Below are 27,222 nucleotides of genomic sequence, written 5' to 3'. Positions count from 1 at the left end.
TTGTTGTTTTCTTTCCACAGGGGGCCACAGGAGAGCTTAGTCATTTATCCAACCCTCAAATTCCCATTGTTTCTCTACACCAAGAGAACTTCTCAGAGGTCACAGATTTTTTCAATGCATCTACAATATTCTTCAAAGTGTCCACCTTTACCAACAACACCTTTTTGTCTTCTATCATATCCGTCACAAAGTGATACTAAACATCAATGTGCTTTGTGTTTGAATGATAAGAAGGTTTCCTTGCCAAGAAAATTGCACTTTGGTTGCCACAATCTATCCTTATATCTCCCTGTACTAACCCCATACTTGAACACAATCTCTGCAACCAAACTGCTTCCTTTCTTGCATGAGTGGCTGCCATGTATTCTGGCTCTGTAGTTGATAATGCCACTACACATTGTTTCTTACTCATCCAGATGACTGCACCTCCAAATAGGTTAAACACATACCCACTTGTAGATCTTCTTTGATCCAGATCTCCAGCCCAGTCTGCATCAACAAAGCCATGGATATCCAAAACTCTTTCCAATCCTAGTCTTCCTTGGTAGCACAAACCATAATCACTAGTGCCACACAAATACCTGAAAACCCGCTTCATTTTTGTCCAATGCTCCTTTCCCGGTTTTGACATAAACTTGCTCAATACTCCCACTGCATGTGCAATTTCTGGTCTAGTATAGACCATCGCATACATCAGGCTACCAACTACACTTGCATATGGAACACGGGACATGTCCTCTTCCTCTTCTTGTGTCTTGGGACATTGTTCAGCAGATAAATTTACACCAACAGGAATAGGAATCTTCACCGGTTTACTATCCTGCATATTAAGCCTCTGCAGTATTGTCTCGAAATACTTCCTCTAGTTTAAGCAGAGCTTCCTCTTTGACCGATCCCTATTAATTTCAATTCCCAAAATATAGTTTTTAGCACCAACATATTTCATGTCGAATTTGGAGGACAATTGGGTCTTCAAATCCTGGATAATTTCTTTGTCATTTCTAACCAGAAACATTTCATCCACATACAAGACCAGATAAATAACATGGTCACCAATTAATTTAAAATACACACAATGATCTGCTTTACTTCTGGTGAAGCCAAGTCCCCGTATAAATGTATCAAATTTCTGATACCACATCCTTGGTGACTGTTTTAACCCATACAAAGACTTTTTTAACTTGCATACTAGTTCTTTCTTACCCTTCACCGCAAAGCCTTTGGGTTGCTTCATGTAGATTTCTTCTTCCAGATCCCCATGAAGAAATTTTGTCTTCACATCCATCTTCTCTACCTCAAAATCAAAAGTAGCAGTAACAGATAAAAGTAATCTAATAGAAGCGACCTTGGAAACAGGAGAAATAATATCACCAAAATAAATTCCCAACACTTGGGAATAACCTTTTGCTACCAACCGAGCTTTGTATTTCTCCACCTTTCCTTCTGCATTTGTCTTCTTCTTGAACACCCATTTGATGCCAATGGGTTTCCTTCCATACAACAACTCCACCAGATCCGAAGCCTCATTTTTGTGCAAAGATTCCATTTCATCAACCATGGCCTCTTTCCAGAGTTTTCCATCCTCTGAATCTACTGCTTCCTTCACAGTTCTGGAATCATCATCAATAATATATAAAGAAAAATTTAAATAGAAAGCAGATGGACTATACCTTTCTGGTTGCCTTCTTTCTCGAACTGATCTTCTTACAACCGGAGTTTGTGGTTCTTCATCTTCTGATTTGTCTTTTGCTATAGAGTCTGATTCTCCCTCCTTTAGCTCAAACTCTATCTTCTCAGGTTCCTTTGATGGGACTTCATGTTTAATAACATCATTCACCTCTCTAAACACCACATCTCGGTTGTACACAACCTTCCTTGTTACTGGGCTTCAAAGCTTATAACCCTTTAAACCATCCTTATACCCAATAAAGATGCACTTTTCATATTTACTATCCAACTTGGTTCTTTTCTCCTTTGGAACATATACATATGCATCACAACCAAATACCCTCAGATGTGAAAGAGAGGGTTTCTTACCATTCCATACCTCTTGTGGTGTCTTATCCTCTAACGCTGATGAAGGTGATCTGTTGACTAGGTAACATGTTGTCTCCATCGCCTCTACCTAGAATTCATGTCCTAACCCGGCACCATTGAGCATGCTTCTTGCCCTTTCCATCAATGTCTTGTTCATTCTTTCTGCAACTCCATTTTTCTTAGGTTTGTATGGAGTAGTATTTTGTCATGCTATACCACACTTCTTATAGAATTATTCAAATTCCTTGCTGCAAAACTCTCCACCATTATCTGACCTCAACACCTTTATATTCTTCTCTGTCTGGTTTTCCACCAGAGCTTTAAATTCTTTAAACTTGTCAAAGACTTCATATTTCTTCTTAAGGAAATATATCCATGTATTCCTTGAGAAGTCATCTATAAATGATACATAATACTCAGACTTACCCAGTGATGTAACCTTCACAGGTCCAAACACATCACTGTGCACAAGCTCTAATATCTGTTTCGCCCTCTTACCACCACAGGGGAAAATCACTCGATTCTGCTTCCCATATACACAATTTTCACAGAAATAAAAATCCAGAGAGCTATTACTCATACCTTCTACCATACCTTTACCATGAAGTATTCGAAGGCCCTTCTCTCCAATAAGTCCAAGCCTTTGATGCCACAGCATGGTCTTCTCTCCAGAGACCACTAGATTTTCTACTCCACTTTTAGGAACCTGTTGTGACCATCAACAACCCCCCATTTATTAGTGTTAGTAATAACATTAATAAATGGGGACCCTTCCAAAAAATCAAATCTCAGCATTTAATGTTGCCTTTTGTTTTTAAATTAAACCAAGATATCAAAGTGGAACTTGCTAAAACATGTAAATTTACCTTTTCATACTCCAAGCGCATGAAACATCACAAACTATGAGTTTCCTTATAAAAAGCGCTATATGACCACAATACCTAAGAAAATATTTATAAGCAGAAAGTCTTGAGAAGCTTTGAAAAACACAATGTTAAAACGAAATTATCGCTTCGCAAAAGATCACAGTGGGCATCTCTTATAAAAGTAACTCCTCGAAAATGTGATCCGCGAGAATGCGAGATCACAAAGTCTTACAACCTCATCACATCAAAAATTCCAAATTCCGTGACTCTACTTTAAGTAAAACACCCAAATATTTCTAAATACGATAAGCCTCTCATAAATTGCATATTGCATCTACCCGACGAAACAATGATTTCTAACAATAGCAGGTTTTGCGATATTGCGATCTGCAATATTGCAAAGAAAATCGCAAAATCACTTTTATCGTAGATCTAAGGGCTCAAAGCTCTATGATAATACTTTCTATCGTTCAATGCAAAGTTATGAACATTAAATTTTAACTTAATGGTCCATTAGTGGTCATTTATTAAAAAACGATTCGAATCAAGGTAAAGGACCATTTGACACAAGGTGATATCTTTTGATATGATTTAGAATTAAAGCTTTCCCGTCACCTTATTTTTGTCTTTCTATTGATGTTTCCTATATTCATTATCATCTTTATCATATCCTTGCTCTCTACTTGCAATTTTCAGGAAGAGTACGTAGAGCGTAATACACGACGAAATGGGGAAGAAAGGCAAAGCACCTGCATCTAAGAAAATAGAAATGACTCCATTATTCACAGACACCACTTATACTAGGGACACAGGGATATCTACCTGGGAAGCCATGTACCAATTGTTAGAAGAGGAAAACCCGAGAATTATGAAGGTTATAGTTATAGCCGACAAACGCGACTCTTCTGAAGCGTCCCTAACTGAGCTTGCATGTTTGTTTCTACACCGTATTGTTGCGAGACCGAAGATACTCCCCTACACTGATCTGGTGAAATGGATTATAGATCATGTAGATATATCTGATAGGGAATTTAAGATGGCCAGTCAGCAAGTCGTGGGGTTTTTTACCCCAAATAATTTGAGACATATGTATCACTTGCCAAAACCCTAGGCTAGCTACAACAAGCAGTTTGTAGAAAAGTTTGACAAGGAGAATGAAGACTTGGCAGAATGCACAAAGCACTGGTCAAACAATGACGAAAGATTAAAGAAGGATAAAAACAGTATGTACGCCACTGGCTCTCTTTCTTCTCCTTATTGTTTTTCCGCTGCAATGTTGTGTAGACTGTTTGGGAGACCCAACATCGATAAGTTTTCATCAGAATGGTTACCTCTATTGGATGCGGCTACCAATGCCACCATAATGGATATGGCCCAGATTTTATTAGATAATTTAGCCTCTACTGTTTTAGGATATTGAACTAAAAGAAGTTTTACTTCAAGGGTTTATCCTCCATTCTTTTTGAGCGCCTACATTATGGACACCATTTGTTTTGTTTCTGATTTTCCTATCATGGGATGGAAGTGGACGGTACAAAATCCTCGTCCCATTCAATTTTATCACAAAGTATTGTGGGAATCTAATTTCATCCCACATTTCTACAAGATTTGTCATGGAATCATGCTCCCTATTCATAAAATTCTCTACAACAGAGACACCCCAAGATTTTCCCCAGAGGCTGAAGTTGACATTCTCTAAGTGGGAAGGTGGTTTGGAGAGGAATTGTTCACATACATTAGGGTGTTTGGCAGCATTTCTTCACCCCATGTGCTTCCTTTTTATGTCCCCGATAAACTAATGGCCAGGGAAATAGCCTACTAGACCTGTGGCATTGGAGGAATGACCAAAGTATTGAAAGATTCTAAAAAGGCCATTTGGCCTCAATTCCTGTAGCATGCGGAGCTTTTGCATTATTTGACTTAGGTCACGCTTTTAAAGAGGTTGATAATATGCTATGTTTATGACTACCAAAGTTCTCGGGGAGGCAGTATGATCCCTTTGGTGTTGTAAGTAATTTTACTACAATGGCTAAAATAAAAGTGTTTACAAATGAAGAAGATCCCTTTGATGATGTCTTTCTGTAGAAGAACACTTTCAGAGAGGTTCTCCATATGGAACGAATTTAGTTTGACCAAGAAAAACTCCAAAAGTTTGACAATTATAGAAAGCAGAGGTTAACAAAGGTCCCGTTGGACCAATTGCTCATTGAACCAATAAGGGAGCCTACTCCTAGTGTAAGCATAAGTGGAAGTTCAAAAGAAGAGAAGTCTAAATCAAATTCTGAAAAATAATCAGCTAAAAAGTCCAATGATCAGTCCAAGAGTGAACATAACAGAAGTGAGGGGTCAATTAAAGACACAGCTCAATCTACAGAAAATCTTGACCAGCAGGTTTTGTCCCCGAAACAAGCTGAAATTCCCACTCCCCTTACAAAGCCAACAAAGCCACTTGTAGTAGATCTAGAAGGGGAATGGGAGAATTTTAATAAGTTAATCAACATTGAGGAACAGAGTAAAGAGCCACTGACAAACCCAAGAGAGATAGCCATAGAAATGGTGGTAGAAGGGACTACGAATACTCAGGAAACGAAGCATATTCATGTAGCTCCGTCATCTAAAATTGTACTAAAGATAGAGGAGATTCCTCCTTTAGATGTATTTTAGAGCCCGCAACATAAGGCTATTGTCAAGAGGCAAAGAAAGAAAAGAAAAATAGATGCCATGCTCACTCCAGAGGATGAAACTCTAGATGTTCTTTGGAAGGACCCAACTACAGACCCATCAGAAAATCTAATTAGGCTCTCTCAGATCGCAGGAGCATACGCTTCAGCAAAAATTGATAAAGCAACAGAAGTTCAAGTGCTACTAAAAGAGAAGGAGGATAGGATTTTGTTTCTAAAACAGCAACTACATTAAGTCAACATCAGTCAAGAGGCGAAAACACAACTAATAAAACTCCAGTAAGACTTCTAGCAGATGCAATTGAATCATCAAAGTAGTTTGGCCAATAAAGAAGAACAGTTACAAGCTATGATAGAACTGCATAAGGAGGATCCCAAAATTGGGGAGTTTATCACAGAAGCACTCGCTCTTAATGCCCAACTCTTGCAACAGGAAGAAATACTCTACCAGAAGATCTCGCAATGGAATTCCCATTGTGAAATGAGCGATAATATTACAAATCAAGTCGTAGATTTACGACTTGATTATGATTCAATTTTTAAGAAGGTTTCAGACTTCTTGAACTGGCAGAGATCAGAAGAAGGGAAAAGAGCGGAATTGCCTAGAATCAATGAATCGCACAAAGAAATGTTATTTGCGAAATGGGATTCCCAGCTTAAAGAAGCAGAACAGGTGATGGAAGAGGCAGCGACAGTAGCAAACAGTGTCATTGAGTGCATAAATGAAAATCTACACAAGGCCAATTTGATATCAGAGACTACCCCGGGCTTCCTCCCAAAGGCACAACAGCTTCAAACAAAGTGGAAATAGACAACAGAGGAAAAGGCAGAGTTGATTAAACAAGTAAACAAGTTAAACTAAGACACATACTAGCAGTGCCTGGTAAAGCCACATAGCCAATGGATGACCCTGAAATGCCTCATAACCTCTGCTGAGAAGATAGTGCTAGCTCTAGCCAACGTCGTATCTGCAGGATAGTTAAGAGCTGAAGTTGGCAAACTGAAGCTCTTGGAACCGATGCTAGACATTTGCAATCTAAAGGATCAAATGTAGGATTTATCATAGATACAGTTTTGTTTTGTTTTAGTTCATTTTTGCTTAAAATGAGGCAGGTGGTTTAAACCTCCTCATCTATTTTTGTAATATTTATTTTTAGATTTCATTAGAGTAGTATTTAAACCCCTCTCATGCATTTAGAGAGGGGTCCATAGTTTTATCAAAAACAATTCTTCAGAACGTGCAGTTTGCCCCCCACTAAGGAGGTTTTGATAAAATGAATGGAATGAGATTTATTTTTATATGAGTTTGATGTCTACTATTGAAATGCACTTTTGTACTCTTAGTGGATGTTGAGTGATTTGAAGATAAATCTATATTGCTGCAGCTCATGAGTAGAACTTATTACCAATGGTATTTTTATCTCCTGATACTTTTTACTTATGTGCCAAGCGATAAATTATTTTCAGTTATTGATATATGAAAGTCTGAATGTTTAGTTGTCATTATTGCACTTCTGTATGGTGATAACTTACTCTTTTATGCTGAGTATATGAATAACTCTTATGCGATATGTTTCTCATAATTGTTTCGGCTAACTTTTTATACGAAACAATCATTTTTAATGGATTCTTTTCTCATGGTGATTGAATGATTTATATTATCAATTGTTGTTAGAAATTATTTTAGATCGCATAAGTGAAACATCACTCCTGGGATAGTTTAAAGTTAGGTGTTTTCTTTCATTAGAATAGATTGCATATGATAGTTAAAAGATAGATTAGATTTAGAACAAGCATTCACCCCATAAAACCCCAAAAAGAAAAACATCATCCCGTTAGTACACACATCATAAACAAATTGGGAAACTGGTCCCATCATCCCCAGTCGGAGCCACTATTCCAAACGGAAAAGGAGCTACTTTAAGGTCCGAACCGGGTGGTTGTTCCCCTTGTTGTAGACCTGATTTTTCGAGCCTTCAACATATTTGGCACTAGAAGGAAGGCTTGACTGTGAATGGCAAGTAAATCTACATCTTCACACCATTCTAAGAGTAAAACTCCCTCACCAACACCCTCAACTTCTCGTTCTCATTTTAAATCTTCCATCGCTGAACCAGAAGTTGAAAAGAAAAATACAGAGCACATTACTGAAATCCCAAGCAAGCCAAATCATTCTTCTTCAGATCCTCCTGAGTTACAAACTTTAATTCATAAGTTATAGGGAATTTCCCTATCTCAAGAAGAATCTGAGTTTTCCAAAGGTAGTGTCACTTCTCATCTGACCCCGTCTCAACGACTGACTAGATCACAAAGCAAAAAATTAGGAATCCCACCAGTTGAGTTTCCTTTACCAAGTTGTAAGAAATCTAGGAAAACCCCAGTAGAATCTCAGAGTGAGGTTATATCATCTTCGTCTACCATCCCATCCATATCATCACAATTTCACTCATCCATCCCTCAACTCCAGATTGTGGTTCACACAGGTACAGGAGCAACATCCGACTCTACCCAACCACCTTCAACTATTGCAACTCCTCCTCCTACTCATACTCCAACAATGGCAGGAAATCCTCCACCAAGGCCATGGGCTAATCCTGGAGCTGTGAACATGCCTACACCCTTATTGCAATTACCATCTCATCCTGAGAAATGGCTCCCCAAATTCAATCTTGACAATGGTTTATTAGCCGAGGAGCACATAAATAATTTCATGTTGTCCATAAATTTAAATGGAGTAACAGAAGAGGACGCAGTTTCCCTTATACTTTAAAAGGAGCAGTAGGATCATGGTATTTTTCATTACCATTAGGATCCATTAATAACTGGGATACATTTCAAGATCATTTTTTAACAAAATTTGGAGATGACCTATCTATAGCAACCTTAATCAATGACCTCTCTAATTTGAAAGCCGAACCAAGAGAACCAATTAAAGATTTCAATTCTCACTTCAATAAATTATTTTAAAAAATACCAGTAGCATCGAAACCTAGTAATGAAGTCCAAAATGAATGGTATATTTCCGCTTTGCCTTCAAATTCAGCCATCTTTGTAAATAGAGTTGTCAAGCCAATGTTAGCTTAAAACATGAAAGAGGCGATAGCTGTAGATAAACGTATCCTAGCCGTAGAAAAGAAAAACATTGTAGATGAAAGAAAGTCTAAAAAAATATCTTTTAGAGATGATCCTAAGAAAAAACGACCAAAAGACCCATTCGACCTGGAAGGGTTAGAAAGTTTTGAAAACCATGTCCAACGAAATGGTAGATATAAAGAAACAAGTAGTAGAAACCTCTTACAAGAAACCTTATAAACCCTTTAAAAGAAATCCTTCAACTGATCCAAAACCTCCAAATGCTATAACAAACGTAGAATCAGAAGGGGAAGAGGAAGAAGTTTCAAATGAGGAACAAACTGATGATGATGAAGTTGTAGAACTACAAGGAATGTGGGACTTCATTCTTCTGGATGAAGAAGATCAAGATGCATTACCAGTTACTACCAGAAGTAGAAATCAACTTGATCCTCCACAATCCAGTGCTAAGCAGAAAAACCCAAGCCTAACTCCTAAGGATAAAATCACAGGTAAGAAGTCCTCACCAAAGTCTACTCAGACAAACCCAGTCCAATCTTATCATCTCTGATGGAATGGAGTATAACATTGTTGAAGACATGAAGAAGACTAGGGCTAATATTACTTTTCATGAGCTTAGAAAATTAAAGCATCAACAGAAATTGCTCTTGAAAGAGCTGAATGTAGTACCAATTGCGCCTCTACCTGCTGCTGTAATTTCACAAGCTACTCATGAAATGGGAAGACATTAGACTAGTATGTCAAATAAATTCAATCCAAATGACATTTATTTGATTGGAGGAAGGTCAAAATCCCATACTCCGCCATTTCTCCTTACCTTTGAAGTTTTCAATAAAAATTTGCATAACTGTTTGGTAGATGCAGGTGCTTCATCTAATATTTTGCCTAAGACAGTTTGCACAAAGTTAAATGTCCAACCTCAGAAATCTGTTGTGCACCTAATGCAGCTAGATCGGTCTCAAGTCGAGGTTATCCATGAACTTATTCAAGTGACCATAAGGCTTTCATCAAACCCAAAGGTATGCCAAGTCATTGATATACTTTTCGCAGAAATTATTGAATTTTATGGACTAATCCTTAGCAGGGATTGGTCAGAGAAGCTTCACGGTTACTTTGCAACTGACTAGTCTCATATGTGGCTCCCTTACAATGGTAAACCAAATTAGATAAAGGCTAAGCAAGAAAGACACCAAAAGTATATAGTAATAGAGTTGGAAGGGGAAAACAAACCTATAGCATACAGCAACAATATAATTGGAAATTATTCCGTTGATTCGTTCTTAGGGAATTTCAACGCTCATACTTCACCTTTTTTAGAAAATTTTGTTTTATCTCAGATAGAAAATTTCTCTCAAACGGACACTTCTAGATGCATTGATTTTGTAGATAAACCTGTAAATAAAACTTTGTTTTGGAAATTATTTTTTGATGGTTCTAAGTCTAATGATGGAGCAGGAGTAGGTTGTATATTAGTTAGCCCAAAAGGAGAGAAAACCATGCTAACATGTAGACTCGAGTTTGATTGCACGAACAATACTGTTGAATATGAAGCGTTAGTTCAAGGGTTATACAAGGCAATCGGGCTTGATATCAAATATCTGCAAGTCTTTGGAGATTCTGAGATTGTTATTAAGCAGGTAAGAAATACTATACATTTTCTGTCAGGACACTTGAAGCATTATCAATCATTAGTACAAGACCTGACTTCACACTTTATAGCATTTAATATTTCATCTATTCCCAGACTCCAAAATGCTAGTGTTGATCTCCTTGCTAATGTGGCTTCCAAGCTCATTCCATCAGAGGACTATAGTTTAGACCCTCCATTCCTGATAATATTACCAAGTGGAGAGTTTTCAACGATGACCCTGATATTGTAAGTTCTGACTTCAGAAGGCTCTTACAATAATCAGATAATTGATGAAGACCAACATGACAAGCAGCTGAAATAAGGAAATAGAAATAACGCTATACCCAAATCTGTACTCAAGTTGGAGGACCTATATGATTTAAAGGACATGTTCAAAAGGTCCACCAATTCAAAACTTCAGAGTTCAACTCTGAGATATGAATTAGTGAATCTAGGGACTGACATAAAACCACAGAACGTCAACCTAGGTCTTGGTCTGACACCCAAGGAAAAGGCAGCTTTCATTCGACTGTTAAAACAATACAAAAATGTCTTTGCCTAGAATTACGATGATCTCAAAACTTACGACACTTCGATTATACAGCATACAATTCTGATGATCGCTGATGAAAAGCCAGTCTAGCAGAAATTGAGGAAAATCCATCCTAATTTGGAAAACCAGATTAAGTCTGAGTTGAACAAATTACTGAAAGCCAAAATTATTTTTCCTGTTAGGCATTCTAGATGGGTTTCCAACCTGGTACCAGTCAGAAAGAAAAACAGAGATATCTAGATTTGTATTGACTTTCGAAATCTCAATAAAGCTTGCCAAAAGGATAATTTTCCACTACCCCCTATGGAACAGATATTACAATTGGTTGCAAGGTCTGAACTGATGTCCTTTTTAGATGACTTCGCGAGGTATAACCAAATCTTAGTCAACCTAGATGATCAATTGAAGACTACATTTAGAATGAAATGGGGCACTCATGCATATCAAAAGATGTTGTTTGGGCTGATTAATGCGAGTGCCACATTTCAAAGGGCCAGGGACATTTAATTTAAAGGATTAGTGAATAGGTAAGTGGTAATTTACTTAGATGACATAACAGTGTATTCTAAAAAACATAGTAGTCACCTTAGAGACTTAAAACATATCTTCCAACGATGTCAAAAATATGGGATCTCACTTAATCCAAAAAAGTCATTTTTTGCATTAAGTGAAGGGAAGCTTTTCGAATTTATAGTGTCTAAAGTTGGAATCCATATTGATCCAAATATAATTAAGGAAATTTCTGAGATATCCCTACCCCATAACAAAAAAGTGATGCAGTCTTTCTTTGGTCAGATTAATTCCGTTAAAAGATTTGTCCCCGACTTTTCAAGAATTGTGCCACCTCTCCAATCCATGATAAAGAAAAACTCTCTTTTCAAATGGGGTCATGTAGAACACGAAGCGTTTGGTTTGATAAAAAAAGCGATTATAAATGCCCCATCTCTAGAGACTGCAGACTTTTCTGATCCTTTCACTTTGTATGCATTTGCCTCTGAGAAATCGTATGCTGCAACACTCACACAGGCCAATCAAGATAAATTCGAAGCCCCAATTGCCTTCTTTAGTTCTAACTTGCAAGGAGCTGAATTAAATTACTTTGAGAAACAGGCTTATACTGTATTCAAAGCAATTAAACACTTTAGACCCTTCCTTCTCAAGACTCATACGAAAATAATAGTACCATTTCCAGCAGTAAGAAATCTCTTGGTACAGAAAGGTGTGGACGAAAAGAGGGAAAATTGGGTCACAGCCCTGCAAGAATATGACACTGAAATCAAACCAGCAAATATTGTAAAAGGTCAAGGTTTTTACAGGATGTTGGCTAGAGCACTGCACATGTCAGAAACATGGTCTCCAGGCAGTGAAGTACAAATGTACAAGGTAAGCCTCAACGACACTGAATCAAGATATGTGGATATAATATTTTACTTAAAGAATGGATATGCTCCTTCATATTTGAATCAAACAAAGAAAAGAGCCCTGAGGCTAAAAGATAAACAATATCAAATTGTAAATGATGTACTCTTTAGGATGAATTATGATTCTGTTCTCCTTAGATGCCTTGAGAAATTTGAAGCTGAAAAAGTATTGCAGGAACTTCATGACGGACCAGCGGGTGGACACTATGCAAGAGATGTGACAGCACACAAAATCTTGCGCGCACGCTACTACTGGCCAATGTTATTTAAGGATGCACATAGCTATGTAAGAAGATGTCAAGTTTGTCAAACTGCTGCTGGAAGACAAAGGAAACCATCATTGCCATTACAGCCAGTCAACATCGATCAACCATTTGAACAATGGGGATTAGATATAATAGGTGAGATTGTTCCTCACTCTTCTAAACATCATAAATACATCCTTACTGCTACCAATTACTTTACTAAATGGGTGGAAGAAGTTCCGCTTAAGTCAGCCAACTCTGAGAATATCATCGAATTCATAGATCAATTCATAATTACCAGGTTTGGCTTACCTTCTGCTTTAATGTTCGATAATGCATCATATTTCTCAGGTAATGCTATGACTGAATTTGCGCTCAAAAGAGGTTTTAAGCTTAAATATTTTGCCAATTATTATCCGCAAGGAAATGGGTTGGTTGAATCAATGAACAAAAACCTTATTAGAATCATTAAATGGACTATTGATCAAAATCATAGAAACTGGCATAAGTCTTTAATGTACGCTCTTTGGGCAGATCGAATAACTCAGAAAACTTATATTAGAACTTCTCCTTTTAATTTAGTTTATGGAAAAGAAGTGGTCATCCCAACAAATCTAGTTATTCCTTCTTTAGCCTTGGTTCAATTCATTAAAGAAACCCCCTCCTCATCCTTGCAATTAAGACAGTTGCAGATCCTTAAGCTTGAAGAGGAACGAGAAAAGCCTAGAATTACCCATGCGCATCATCAACAATTAGTAAAAGCTTCCTTTGATTCAAACTTGGTATCTAGGAAATATTTTCAGCTTGGAGACTTAGTATTGAAATGGGATAAAGCCCATGAAGAGAAAGGCAAGCATACTAAATTCCAATAGATGTGGCTTGGACCATTCCAGATTGTCGAAATCATCGGTCCATCAACTTTCATGCTACAAGATTTAGCAGGGAAAAGAGAGTCTTTACCTGTTAATGGACAAATCCTTAAAAAATATTTCCCATAGAAGATGATCTCTTCTATTTTTTGTAAATTATTGTTTTTAGTTTAGTTTTCCTTTTGATAATAAAACAGGTTGAAAATTTTTACTTTTGGTTTCCATGAAAAGAATAGTGTCTCATGTCAATTTTGTTTTTCGCTTGTATAAGTGGAAGCGGTTAGGAAAATTAATCTTTATTTTTGAAACATAGGGTCAAGTGCTATCATTCTGAAAATTTTTACTTGTTCTTTTGTTTCAACTATACAAGTTTTGGTTAAAATCAACCTTAGGAAGAAGTTTTCCTCATATCAGTCATAAAAGGTATCAATAACAAGACAAAGATTCTCTATAGAAAAGATATTTTTAAACTCTACAATTGTCGTCCAGAAGAATTCTTAAGGAACCAATGACTTCCTCCCCACTTTAGGAAATTACAAGATTCAAAGAGTAATCCAACTATGCACTTTAAACTTAAAGAATAAGAGGTCTCATCAAGAGCCGGCTTATCATGATCATAAATATTATAACTAACTGACATTGCCATACTGCATACCAAAATAGGGCAATGACTTGAGATTGTTTCAATCAAAAGACAAGGGGTCTCATCACGAGCCAGTGTGTTCAGTTAAGTTATAAATCAAGTGAATGGAACTGTCAATTTTGGCCACCAAACTAGGACAATGTTCTTTAAGAATTAAAAGAGAAATAAAAAAGAAGAAAAATCAATAATTGTACATGAGGATTTATCTCTGAAAATTGCATACTTCTTGAGTGGATACTGGATCATTGTTGGGTAACAGGTAACCCTGTCGAGGCTGTGGACACCTGCTCATAGCAAAGGCTCTACCTATGACAAATGAGTATACCTAAACTGATCTATGGAGATGTCTTTGTTTTTATCTTTACAAACCAAGTAATGACTGATGTGAGTACAATGACTACCTCTGGGGAGAAGATAATCAGAATAAGGATAGTTGGAACAAGATGTTGTTGTTAACAAATAACACTATTTACCTTATATTTCTACAATAAAGTTTCATTTTCAAAACCATTTCTATTTTAGAAGTTTTATAAAATTCAAAAACCATCAGAGATAACTGGTTCTTTCAAGTTAATCGCCAATTCTTGTGACCATCAACAACCCCCCTTTTATTAGTGTTAGCAATAACATTAATAAATGGGGACCCTTCTAAAAAATCAAATCTCAGTATTTAATGTTGCCTTTTGTTTTTAAAATAAAACAAGATATCAAAGTGGAACTTGCTAAAACATGTAAATTTACCTTTTCATACTCCAAGCGCATGAAACATCACAAACTATGAGTTTCCTTATAAAAAGCGTGATATGACCATGTCAGGCGGAAAGAGTCGATTGTGCGGACACAACCAACCTCCCTAGGAGCCTAAGACTCTCTAGTGACAAACAAGACAAACAAGAGCAATCCTTCTCTAAACATGCATTTACTATATAAGAAATCAAGTGTTTAGATCCTACCTGTAGTCCAACGCTGTTGTAGCAGTCTAGTCTCGTTGATCCGGATGAGCTCCTCCTTCACTTTGAAACCTGCATCCACTAACAATCAAACGATTAAATAGCACTTGATAATCTCATAGAATAAAACATATTTAACACATAGACCAAGGAGTACATGAAACAACTCATAAATAACAAGTTATTGAGAAGAATGGACTCATTTGCATTAATAGGTAACAAAAGGAACAAATACAACCTAAGCCTTGGTGTTGTGCAAGTCCCTCCCAGGGTCCATCAAGAGTTCTCCTTTACTTTGACAAAGCTCACCCACTTCCAAATAGAACAAGCAAAGATGGCAATCTCTCCTCACAAGCTTCTAAATGGGAGTCCTAATTCCTCCAGCATCTACCCTTAGAAATGTTTAGCTTCCAACCTCCCCTCCTTCTGGCCCAATGCCTGTATTTATAGTGCTCAAGAGGAAGTTAATCAGGTCCACCATCAATGGGATAATCCCCTCTTTGGATGGGATAGCTCCCTTATTGATGGGATAAGTTCCTCTTTGGTAGGGGTACATGAACCATCTGGAGGCGCTCAATACACGTCGAACAACCTTCTAGAATGCTCTAGAAATGACCACAAGTAACTTTTTAAAGATGAAACTTGCGCATTTTGACCTTTACAGGGGGACGCACCTGCCCCTTTACATACAGAGCGTCCAAAGACGCAGCTTTTGTGAACATTGGGTGCGTACCCGTAGGTAAGGTTGAGAGAACCTGCGTACCCAGAGATAAATACATTTACAAAGAGTTTCTCTCTTTTTGGAGTTTGACATGGAGAGCAGAGGCATAAGACTTGCCTAAGAGGATAGCATGACTGTTGATAGAGCCATACTAACTGTAAATAGCCATGGTGACATTTTTTAGTGTAACAGATTGCCCCCTAAAGTGCGAAGCCTGTAATAGATTAGGGTTTTGTATTATCTAGGAAGGGTGAAGTGCTTTATCATTTCAAGGATTATCTCGCGGAGAGCCTGGTCAGAACCTGCAATTTTCAACACAAAATACATGTATAAGATTATATCATCACTGAGGTAGGCATTCCCATACTCAGATCAAAACTTTAACTAACAGACTAACTACTCTGATATAGGAATGATCTTGTAGTACATCATAATCATAAACTTTTGTAGACACAGTATGGGCGCAGCCATCTGTTTATGATTAGTCTACTTAGATAATGAATACAAAACTCCTCGCAGCCTGGATGGTGGAAACTAGATCCAGGGTCTTCATTTCTACTTCCCGAATTGGTACGATTCTAGCCATGCGAATAAATGAGTTGATGTCGAACATGGTAGAAACCACTTGATTACCAGTCGATGATGTAAACTATTAACAAGTGTGAGAGAGACCACCAGTAATGTCAATGGTTCTCAAAGTACCCAGTACAATCCATGAGATGTGAATGAATGAGTTGATGTCGAACATTTCACGGAATCCTTTGATCGAAAGTCAATGATGTAAACTGACGTCAAAGGTGAGAAACCTGCCATTGATGCATGTAGACTTCAAGGTACTGATGATTTCTAAGTCATCTCTCTAGATAATGTGTTGATGTCGATAGAAAGCGACCCGTTGCAGGCAAGCCCACAACACGAAATCATTGTTCAAGTTGAAGAAATGTTGCTGTAAGGACTGACTCAGGGATGGTCAAATGGATGACAAGTATTTTGCAGATGAAAGTTTTGTTTGCAGACCTCTTGAACACATAACGACACGACAGATGGCTTGGTGATGAATGACTCAAAGTTAATCCCGGAAACCCGACTGAAGGCTTTCAAAGTGGTTTGATCAACTGTGAGGTAAAGGATTTCCCAACCCAGGTGAATGAAAAGTGTCGTGTCCAAGAGTGGTAATAAAGTTTCTTCTGAGACAAAAGATAACAAATAGGCTCATTCCTCTCTCTTTTCCCCCACCATTTCTAGCAAGTACCTCTTTATTTTTAACAAGCTTGAGGAGGATAACATATGCTTGATTATAAGCTCATCCTTCGGATGAGTCCAACCTAGTTTTGATTCGAACCCTAGGAAGGAGTGGTTCGTTCCCGTTTGTAATTGAACAGGTCCTTTACTGTGAAATTTTTAACGAGCCCAGTATAGGAGAAACTCGATGTTTTTCAATTTTAGAGAGTCTGAAAAACTTAAGAAGACTCCAGGTTGAACTTTTTCGTAAATTTGTGTCCCTCAAGCCCGAAAAAGTATAAAATAATACCTGGGGGAACCGCTTGATCTTGCGACCAAGGAGTACTTTCATAATTAGTGTCACTGACCTGAAAAGTAAAAAGCGATCAAGGACACGTCGTTTTATTTCTAGTATCGAGTTTGAAACGACAAAAACCCGGCAACCTTTTCCTGTTTTTACGGTCGGAAAAGGGCTATAAGGGGACCATCTTTTAATTCCGTTTTAACGAGTGTAAAAGAAACGCTCGGAAATCTTTTCACTTTTTAGGAGTCAGAAAAGGGCTTAAAAGATGACTTTGATGTTTCACTTTTTCGTAAGTTTTAACGAGTTCGAAAAAATGATAAAAATGTACTCATGGTTTTCACTTTTTCGTAAGTTTTAACGAGTTCAAAAAAATGATAAAAATATACTCATATGGCCGACTTTCAATTTAATTTACGAGCAAGAAAAGACGGAAAGAACTCGGCATTTTCATTTGTTTTACGAGAATGAAAGATAGCAAAATAATCTCGGGATTTTCATGAGTTTAACGAGTCTTGAAAATAACTGAAATTGACTCAAGATAGGTTTCATTTTTACAAAAGCTTGAAACAGAGAAAAACTATGCTTCAAAGTAGTTTCATTTTTACACAAGCTTGAAACAGAGAGACAACTGTGCTTGATACCCCCTAAGCATAACTGCTAGAGTGCATGCCCCCCTGCTTCATTTCATTCAACCAGTTGGATGAAATGAAGGTTCATGAACGAGATCGTTTGAAAGACCCGACCTAAACTATAAGAAAATTATGCAAAACTAACTAACCTAAATATTCAACTTAACATTTGAGATCTAGTCAAACTCTCGACTCAAGTAGAGGAGGATTTGTTTCATTTTTTAAGGAGCTTAACACAGGAAAAGAACTATGCTCGGATTCGGTTTCATGTTTGCACAAGCTTGAAATGAAAAACTATGCTTGTTATAAGTTCACATGCCCCCAGCATAATGACGCAAAACGAGGTACATGCCCCCCAAGCTTCATTGCATTCAATAAGGTGGATGGAATGAAGCTTTACTTTCAAGATCTTGGAAAGACTTGTGGGAGTTGTTTCATTTTTTAGTGAGGTTGACACAAGAAAAGAACTATCCTCAAAACCCTTGTTTCATTTTTTAAACGAGCTTGACACAAGAAAAGGAACTATGCTCAGAACTACTCTCTACAATCTACCTAACAAAAAACTTTACTCTAAAAACCTTGATTCATTTTTTAACGAGCTTGACACAAGACAAGGAACTATGCTCATGACTCCTTGTTTCATTTTTTAACGAGCTTGACACAAGACAAGGAACTATGCTCTAAAATCTTTGTTTCATTTTTTAATGAGCTTGACACAAGACAAGGAACTATGCTCATGACTACTCTCTACAATCTACCTACTTAACCTACCCTTGTTTCATTTTTTAACGAGCTTGACACAAGACAAGGAACTATGCTCAAAAAGTTCGCATGCCCCCAGCATAATGATGCAAAGCGAGGTACATGCCCCCCAGGCTTCATTGCATTCAACCGGCTGGATGAAATGAAGGTTTACTTTCAATATTTAACTTGAAAAGGGAGTTGTTTCATTTTTAAGGAGGTTGACACAAGAAAAGAACTATCCTCATACCTGATTCATTTTTTAACGAGGTTGACTCAGTAACAGGAACTATCCTCAAAACCCTACTTTCTACAATCTACCTACATATCCTAAAATCTAGCTGATTCATTTTTTAATGAGGTTGACTCAGTAAAAGAACTATCCTCATGCTAGCCTGTTTCATTTTTTAACGAGGTTGATACAGGAAAAAACTATCCTCGTGCTCACTGATTCATTTTTTAACGAGGTCGACACAGTAAAAGGAACTTTCCTCGTCCCTGATTCATTTTTTAATGAGGTTGACTCAGTAAAAAGAACTATCCTCTGACCAACTGATTCATTTTTTAACGAGGTTGACACAGTAAAATGAACTTTCCTCGTACACACTGATTCATTTTTTAACGAGGTTGACATAGTAAAAGGAACTTTCCTCGTACTATTGATCATGGCTTCTAACTGGAAGAAAGACATGTCAATGGACACACCTTGATCATGGCTTCCAAGAGGTCTTCATCAGAAGGAAGAATAGTTCTCTAGAAGGAACACATGTCAAGGGACTCAAAAGGGATAAGAACATCGTGTTCAAGTAATCCCATAGAGTTTTCCATGTCAATTACCGGATCTAAATCAACAGTGAGAGGCTCACTTACATCGGTAATTGAAAACATGGGACCGGTTGCCACATAATTAACCCGTGGCAGGGTAGATACCACTTGAGAATCAGGAACATTTAGGGCTGTCATATTATTGGTAGTGGAGACAAGACTAGGGAACGAAAGCTGGTCTATAGTCACAATACTACCATTGTGAGGGAAAGACATCATGCGAAAGAGTGTCGATACGACAGCTTTCATTGCATAAACATAGTCTCGTCCAAGGAGTAAATTGAAATACAAGGGACCTCGAACTACCATAAGATCAATACAGACAATTTTACCTTCCAAGGTAATGGAAAACTTAGGAAGGATCCCTAAAGGTTCACTAATGGTTCTGTTAAAATCTTTCAGATTCTGCGTAATAGGCGCAAGCTGAGGGGAACCCAAAGCTTTCCAAACAGTTGAGGATAAAATACTAACAGAAGCACCTTCATCTACCTGAGTACGATGTATGTCCCTACCACCAGCCTTGACAATGATTTGGAAAGGGATGGAGGAAGGAAGACGAGGTTCTGTCAGTCTATTCCAATCAAAGGAAAAGACCTCAGTGCTTGGAGGGGGTTCTGTAGAAACAGGTGAAATGCCCCCCGGCATAGAAGAATATGATGTAACAAGAAGAACCTGAGCAGTATGAAGTTCACTCTCTAAAGGGAAAGTGGGATCGACCGAATGTGAAATTGAATCGACCACTTGATCAACTAATGGATCATCAACCTGAGTGACATGAGTTTCACTCTTCAATGGAAGAGTGTGATCGACTGTACTTGAATTTTGATCAATCACTCCATCAGTTGACGGTAGGTTGGGAGAAAGTTTACGGTAACCAGTTGGAAATTCTTGCTGTGGAACAGTAAGGTTTTCCAACAATGTTGAGGCTTCATCCATGTGAGGGCAAACGTGAGTTTGATGACTCCCTTTGCATAACTTACAAGGAAACCTAACTTTACCCTTTTTCCCAGGAACCTGACTATCACTGGTTGATGGATCAACAGAAAGTTGATGAGATTTTTCTGACCAAACTTCCAAGACCTTTGGAATACCAGGACAATTGACAAGGAAGTGGTCACCCTTACAAAGCCTGCAAGGGTATTTGGGTTTACGATGCATGTCGGAGTTTTCCTCAACACAACTAACACTTACAGCCATGGTTGGTTGGTTGACTTCTTTCTTATCTTGCTTCTTCTTCTTCTTTTTCTTCTTCCCTTTCTTCTTCTTCTTAGACACCTGGTTACTAGCATCGAGGCTTTTACCAAGCGAAGAGGAAGAAATGGAGGAAGAAAAATTAGGCGAAGAAGGTAAAGGGTCAACAGAAGGTTGGTGATGTTGAGATGGTGAACTCTGTTGAGGTGAAGCATTCGGTTGAGGTGGAACAATTGGAATATTTTGGGCCAACGAAGTTGAAAATAACCATATCGGTAAACCTATTGTAAATCCAGGTAATGACAAAGTAGTCATATAAGGAGGACCAACATTTCCAAAGTAACGAAAAGTACTAGGATTCTCATTAGGAGGGGTTCCTAGGTTGGTAAATTCCGGAACATTTGCCATTATATTCAACTTCAGTGAATTTTATTAACAATTTTTAAAACTAAAATTAACAATTCACAATTCACACCTAACAATTAAAATTCACAATTCACACCCATGGTCTCTAAAAGTAAAAACAAACAAATTAACACGCGCTATCAAATCTAGGAGTCAAACCATACACAAACAGTAACCTTCTGGACCGAAAACACTAGTTGGGGATGAAATCCAACATCGTAGAATTCAGTACAGAAGTGGCGGGTGGAACAGTTACCCCGACAACCTGCTTAATGAATAGACTGGACCAAGTTCCTCCACTTTAACCGTCTCGAGTGAAGTGAACGCCCCAGAAAATCCAAGTGAGTCTAGCCGACGTCTGCTCCAGGTACAGTGGGATCTTCCCTCCACCGTCACCTTGGGTAGAACCCTAAAGATAATGGTCACTAAGGTTACCAACAGCAACAAATGCACCTGGGGGAACAGTCTACACTCCGACAGCACGCAAGGGCAGAGTATCAAGCTCAATCCCCTTGCCGGCTCCTTGACAATAATCCAAGGTTTACCGACAAGTGACCCCTGGCTCCTCGACAATGGTTAATCCGAGGTTTACCGTTTGTAATACGTGCGTGTCTGGCGTCGTTCCCAACGAAGGAGGATTGATCCCCTCACTGGTTCGGACACGAGCTCGTGCTTCTCCTTTAAGAGGAGCTTTCCCAGAGTACAAATGAAACAGTTGGATTTATCCTACCACAAGATGAGCTACTTGTTTGGTTTTGCTGTCTTGGAGAGTTAATTACTCTCCTACTCCAAGACACTAACCTGATCTATGTTGGTGTTTCAGAGCCCTAGAAATGTAAAAATTACTAGATGAATTTTAATTAAGCGCTGTGTTATTAAGGCTGTTATTACTCAAAGGGGTAAATGGAGATGAAACCAATGGTGTTATGACCCGACTCAACTGAATGCAATCGAATATGATAATGTAATCTTTTCAATTCGATGAATCCTAACTAAAGTAAGGAGAGAGTTTCCATTCACTTCCAACAATGCAAAAAACTGATCACTAAGAGAAAATATAACAAATTCTCTAATGCACTAATTTCATCAAGAAAAAACTAATGCAAATCAATTCCAAACCATTTTTTTTATTTTATTTTTGTGTAAATTCAAATCAAAAAAAGCTGATCTAAATCTACGATTGATTTTTCAGAACGTAAACTATGCAATGGTAATCTAAGCACAATTCACTTGAAAAGTATGCAAATGTAATCTATGCACATTTTTCATTCATATTCTGAAAATGAGAATTCTAATTATGCAAATGTGATCTATGCAAGAGAATTCTCAAACACAAGATGATTCTAATGTAATCTAAGAACCAATCAAGTGAAAGTTGAGAAAATTGGGCGAGAGTTCCAAAAATCAAAAAATAAAAACACTCAAAGGCGATTAACACTCATACACAATTTAGCCCCCCCCCCCCCGGCGAATGAGGGGGAAATTTTTTTGCAAAAACAAAAGCAAAAAGATGCAAAATTGTGAAAAGACTGAGACAAACCTCCAAGTAATGACCAAAGGAAATCAAATCAAGAATTTCTCAAAAAAGAGACTCAAAATACCCAATTGATGAAAGCTTAAAGTAGGAATGCCAATGGAATTAACTTAGGTGAAGATTTATGGCAGAAAACTAATGGATCTGGGCAGAAAAACTAAGAAAAAGCAAAATCTAAGAGAAAAAATGCAAAAAATGGAATTTTCTTAAATTTTAGCAGGGGACGCAGGCAACCCGTTAAGACAGGTGCGGGCCCGCTCTGTGAACACAGCGACAGTGCGTACAGGGACGCACTGTGCAATACTCAGAGGGTGCGTCCTACTGGAAAATTCAAGAAAAACTAAATTGAATCTAACCCTAAGCTAACCCACCCAAAAACAAAGTCACAGAGCCAAAAACCAGACAATAAATGACTTTTCTCAGATCAAAGTTGCATACAAAGGAAAAGACTTTCACATCAATGGAGTCCCCAGTGGAGTCGCCAATTTGTCAGGTGGAAAGATTCGATTGTGCGGACACAACCAACCTCCCTAGGAGCCTAAGACTCTCTAGTGACAAACAAGACAAACAAGAGCAATCATTCTCTAAACATGCATTTACTATATAAGAAATCAAGTGTTTAGATCCTACCTGTAGTCCAACGCTGTTGTAGCAGTCCAGTCTCGCTGGTCCGGATGAGCTCCTCCTTCACTTTGAAACCTGCATCCACTAACAATCAAACGATTAAATAGCACTTGATAATCTCATAGAATAAAAAATATTTAACACATAGACCAAGGAGTACATGAAACAACTCATAAATAACAAGTTATTGAGAAGAATGGACTCATTTGCATTAATAGGTAACAAAAGGAACAAATACAACCTAAGCCTTGGTGTTGTGCAAGTCCCTCCCAGGGTCCATCAAGAGTTCTCCTTTACTTTGACAAAGCTCACCCACTTCCAAATAGAACAAGCAAAGATGGCAATCTCTCCTCACAAGCTTCTAAATGGGAGTCCTAATTCCTCCAGCATCTACCCTTAGAAATGTTTAGCTTCCAACCTCCCCTCCTTCTGGCCCAATGCCTGTATTTATAGTGCTCAAGAGGAAGTTAATCAGGTCCACCATCAATGGGATAATCCCCTCTTTGGATGGGATAGCTCCCTTATTGATGGGATAAGTTCCTCTTTGGTAGGGGTACATGAACCATCTGGAGGCGCTCAATACACGTCGAACAACCTTCTAGAATGCTCTAGAAATGACCACAAGTAACTTTTTAAAGATGAAACTTGCGCATTTTGACCTTTACAGGGGGACGCACCTGCCCCTTTACATACAGAGCGTCCAAAGACGCAGCTTTTGTGAACATTGGGTGCGTACCCGCAGGTAAGGTTGAGAGAACCTGCGTACCCAGAGATAAATACATTTACAAAGACTTTCTCTCTTTTTGGAGTTTGACATGGAGAGCAGAGGCATAAGACTTGCCTAAGAGGATAGCATGACTGTTGATAGAGCCATACTAACTGTAAATAGCCATGGTGACATTTTTTAGTGTAACAGACCACAAGACCTAAGAAAAGCTTTATAAGTAGAAAGTCTTGAGAAGCTTTGAAAAACGCATTGTTAAAACGATATTATTGCATCGCAAAAGATCACAGCAGGCATCTCTTATAAAAGTAACTCCTCGAAAATGCGATCTGCGAGAATGCGAGATCACAAAGTCTTACAACCTCATCGCATCGCAAATTCCAAATTCCACGACGCTATTTTAAGTAAAACTCCCAAATATTTTGAAATGTGATAAGTCACTCACAAATCACATATCGCAGCCACCAAATGAAACGATGATTTCTAACAATAGCAAGTTTTGCAATATTGCGAAGCAAATCGTAAAATCACTTTTATCGTAGATCTAAGGGCTCTGAGTTCTATGACATTACTTTCCATCATTCGATGCAAAGTTATGAACATTAAATTTTAACTTAACAGTCCATTAGTGGTCATTTATTAAAAAACGATTCGAATCAAGGTAAAGGACCATTTGACAGAAGGTGATATCTATTGATATGATTTAGAATGAATTCTTTCCCGTCACCTTATTTTTGTCTTTCTATTGATGTTTCCTATATTCATTATCATCTTTATCATATCCTTGCTCTCTACTTGCAATTTTCAGGAAGAGTACGCAAAGTGCAATACAATACGAAATGGGGAAGAAAGGCAAAGCACTTGCATCTGAGAAAACAGAAATAACTCCATTATTCACAGACACCACTTGTACTAGGGACGCAGGGGTATCTACCTGGGAAGCCCTGTACCAATTGTTAGAAGAGGAAAACCTGAGAATTATGAAGGTTACAGTTACATCCAATGGACACGGCTCTTCTGAAGCATCCCTAATTGAGCTTGCATGTTCGTTTCTACACCGTATTGTTGTGAGGCCGAAGATACTCCCCTACACTGATATGGTGAAATGGATTATAGATCATGCAGATATATCTGATAGGGAATTTAAGACGGCTAGTCAGCAAGTCATGGGGCCGTTTACCCCAAACAGTTTGAGACGTATGTAACACTTGCCAGAACCCTAGGACAACTACAACAAGAAGTTTGTAGAAAAGTTTGCCAAGGAGAACAAAGACTTGGCAGAATGCACAAAGCACTAGTCGAACAACGAGGAAAGATTAAATAAGGATAAAAACAGTATGTACGCCCCTAGCTCTCTTTCTTCTCCTTACTGTTTTTCCGCTGCAATGTTGTTTACACTGTTTGGGAGACCCGACATCAATAAGTTTTCATCATAATGGTTACCTCTATTGGATGTGGCTACCAATGCCACCATAATGGATTGGGCCCAAATTTTATCAGATAATTTAGCCTCTGCTATTTTAGGATATTGAACTAAAAGAAGTTTTACTTCAAGGGTTTATCCTCCATTCTTTTTTAGCACCTATGTTATGGACACCATTTGTTTTGTTTTTTATTTTCCTATCATGGGATGGAAGTGGACAGTACAAAATCCTCTTCCCATTTAGGTTTATCACAAAGTATTGTGGGAATCCAATTTCATCCCACATTTCTACAAGATTTGTCATGGAATCATGCTCCCTAATCATAAAATGCTCTACGACAGAGACACCCCAAGATTTTCCCCAGAAGCTGAAGTTGACATTCTCCAAGTGGGAAGGTGGTTTGGAGAGGAATTGTTCACATACATCAAGGTGTTTGGCAGCATTGCTTCACCCCATGTGCTTCCTTTTTACATCCCCGATAAACTAATGGCCAGGGAAATAGCCTACCAGACCTGTGGCATTGGAGGAATGACCAAAGTACTAAAAGATTCTAAAAATGCCATTTGGCCTTAATTTCCTATAGTATACGGAGCTTTTGCATTATTTGAATTAGGTCACGCTTTTAAAGAGGTTGATAATATGTTATTTTCATGACTACCAAAGTTCTCGAGGAGGCAGTGTGATCCCTTTGGTGTTGTAAGTAATTTTACTACAATGGTTAAAATAAAAGTGTTTACCAATGAAGAAGATCCCTTTGACGATGTCTTTCTGCAGAAGAACACTTTCAGAGAGGTTCTACATATGGCATGAATTCAGTTTGACCAAGAAAAACTCCAAAAGTTTGACAATTATAGAAAGCAGAGGTTAACAAAGGTCCTGTTGGACCAATTGCTCATTAAACCAATAAGGGAGCCTACTCCCAGTGTAAGCATAAGTGGAAGTTCAAAAGAAGAGAAGTCTAAAGAAAATTCCAAAAGAGAATCAGCTGAAAACTCTGATGATCAGTCCAAGAGTGAACACAGCAGAAGTGAGGGGTCAATTAAAGACATAGATCAAACTACAGAAAAGCCTGACTAAGAGGTTTTGTCCCCAAAACAAGCTGAAATTCCCACTCCCCTTACAAAGCCAACAAAGCCACTTGTAGTAGATCTAGAAGAGGAATGCTGAGGGACAGAGCGCAGATCCACTGACAAACCCAAGAGAGACAGCCACATAAATGGTGGTAGAAGGGACTACCGATAATCAGGAAACGAAGCATATTCCTATTGCTCCATCATCTGAAATTGTACTAAATATAGAGGAGATTCCTCCTTTAGACGTATTTTATAGCCCACAACATAAGGTTGTTGTCAAGAAGCAAAGAAAGAAAAGAAAAATAGATGCCATGCTCGCTCCAAAGGATGAACCTGTAGATGTTCTTTGGAAGGACCCAACTACAGACCCATCAGAAAATATAACTAGGCTCTCTCAGATCGCAGGAGCATACGCTTCAACAAAAATTGATAAAGAAACAAAAGTTCAAGTGCTACTAAAAGAGAAGGATGATAGGATTTTGTCTTTAGAACAGCAACTACAGCAAGTCATCATCAGTCAAGAGGCAGAAACACAACTAATAAAACTCCAGCAAGACTTCCAGCAGATGCAATTGAATCATCAAAGAAGTTTGGCCAATAAAGAAGAACAATTACAAGCTATGATAGAACTGCATAAGGAGGATCCCAAAATTGGGTAGTTTATCACAGAAGCACTCGCTCTTAATGCCCAGCTCTTGCAACAGGAAGAAATACTCTGTCATAAGATATTGCAATGGAATTCCCATTGTGAAACAAGTGATAATATTACAAATCAAGTTGTAGATTTACGACTTGATTATGATTCAATTTTTAAGAAG

Source organism: Pinus tabuliformis, chromosome 6 (assembly GCF_031772625.1).
Source record: "Pinus tabuliformis cultivar Carrire ecotype Pingquan chromosome 6, CPIR1, whole genome shotgun sequence".
In the NCBI taxonomy this organism is placed as follows: domain Eukaryota; kingdom Viridiplantae; phylum Streptophyta; class Pinopsida; order Pinales; family Pinaceae; genus Pinus; species Pinus tabuliformis.
The sequence above is the reverse complement of the archived record's forward strand: the minus strand, read 5'-3'. Positions refer to the sequence as shown.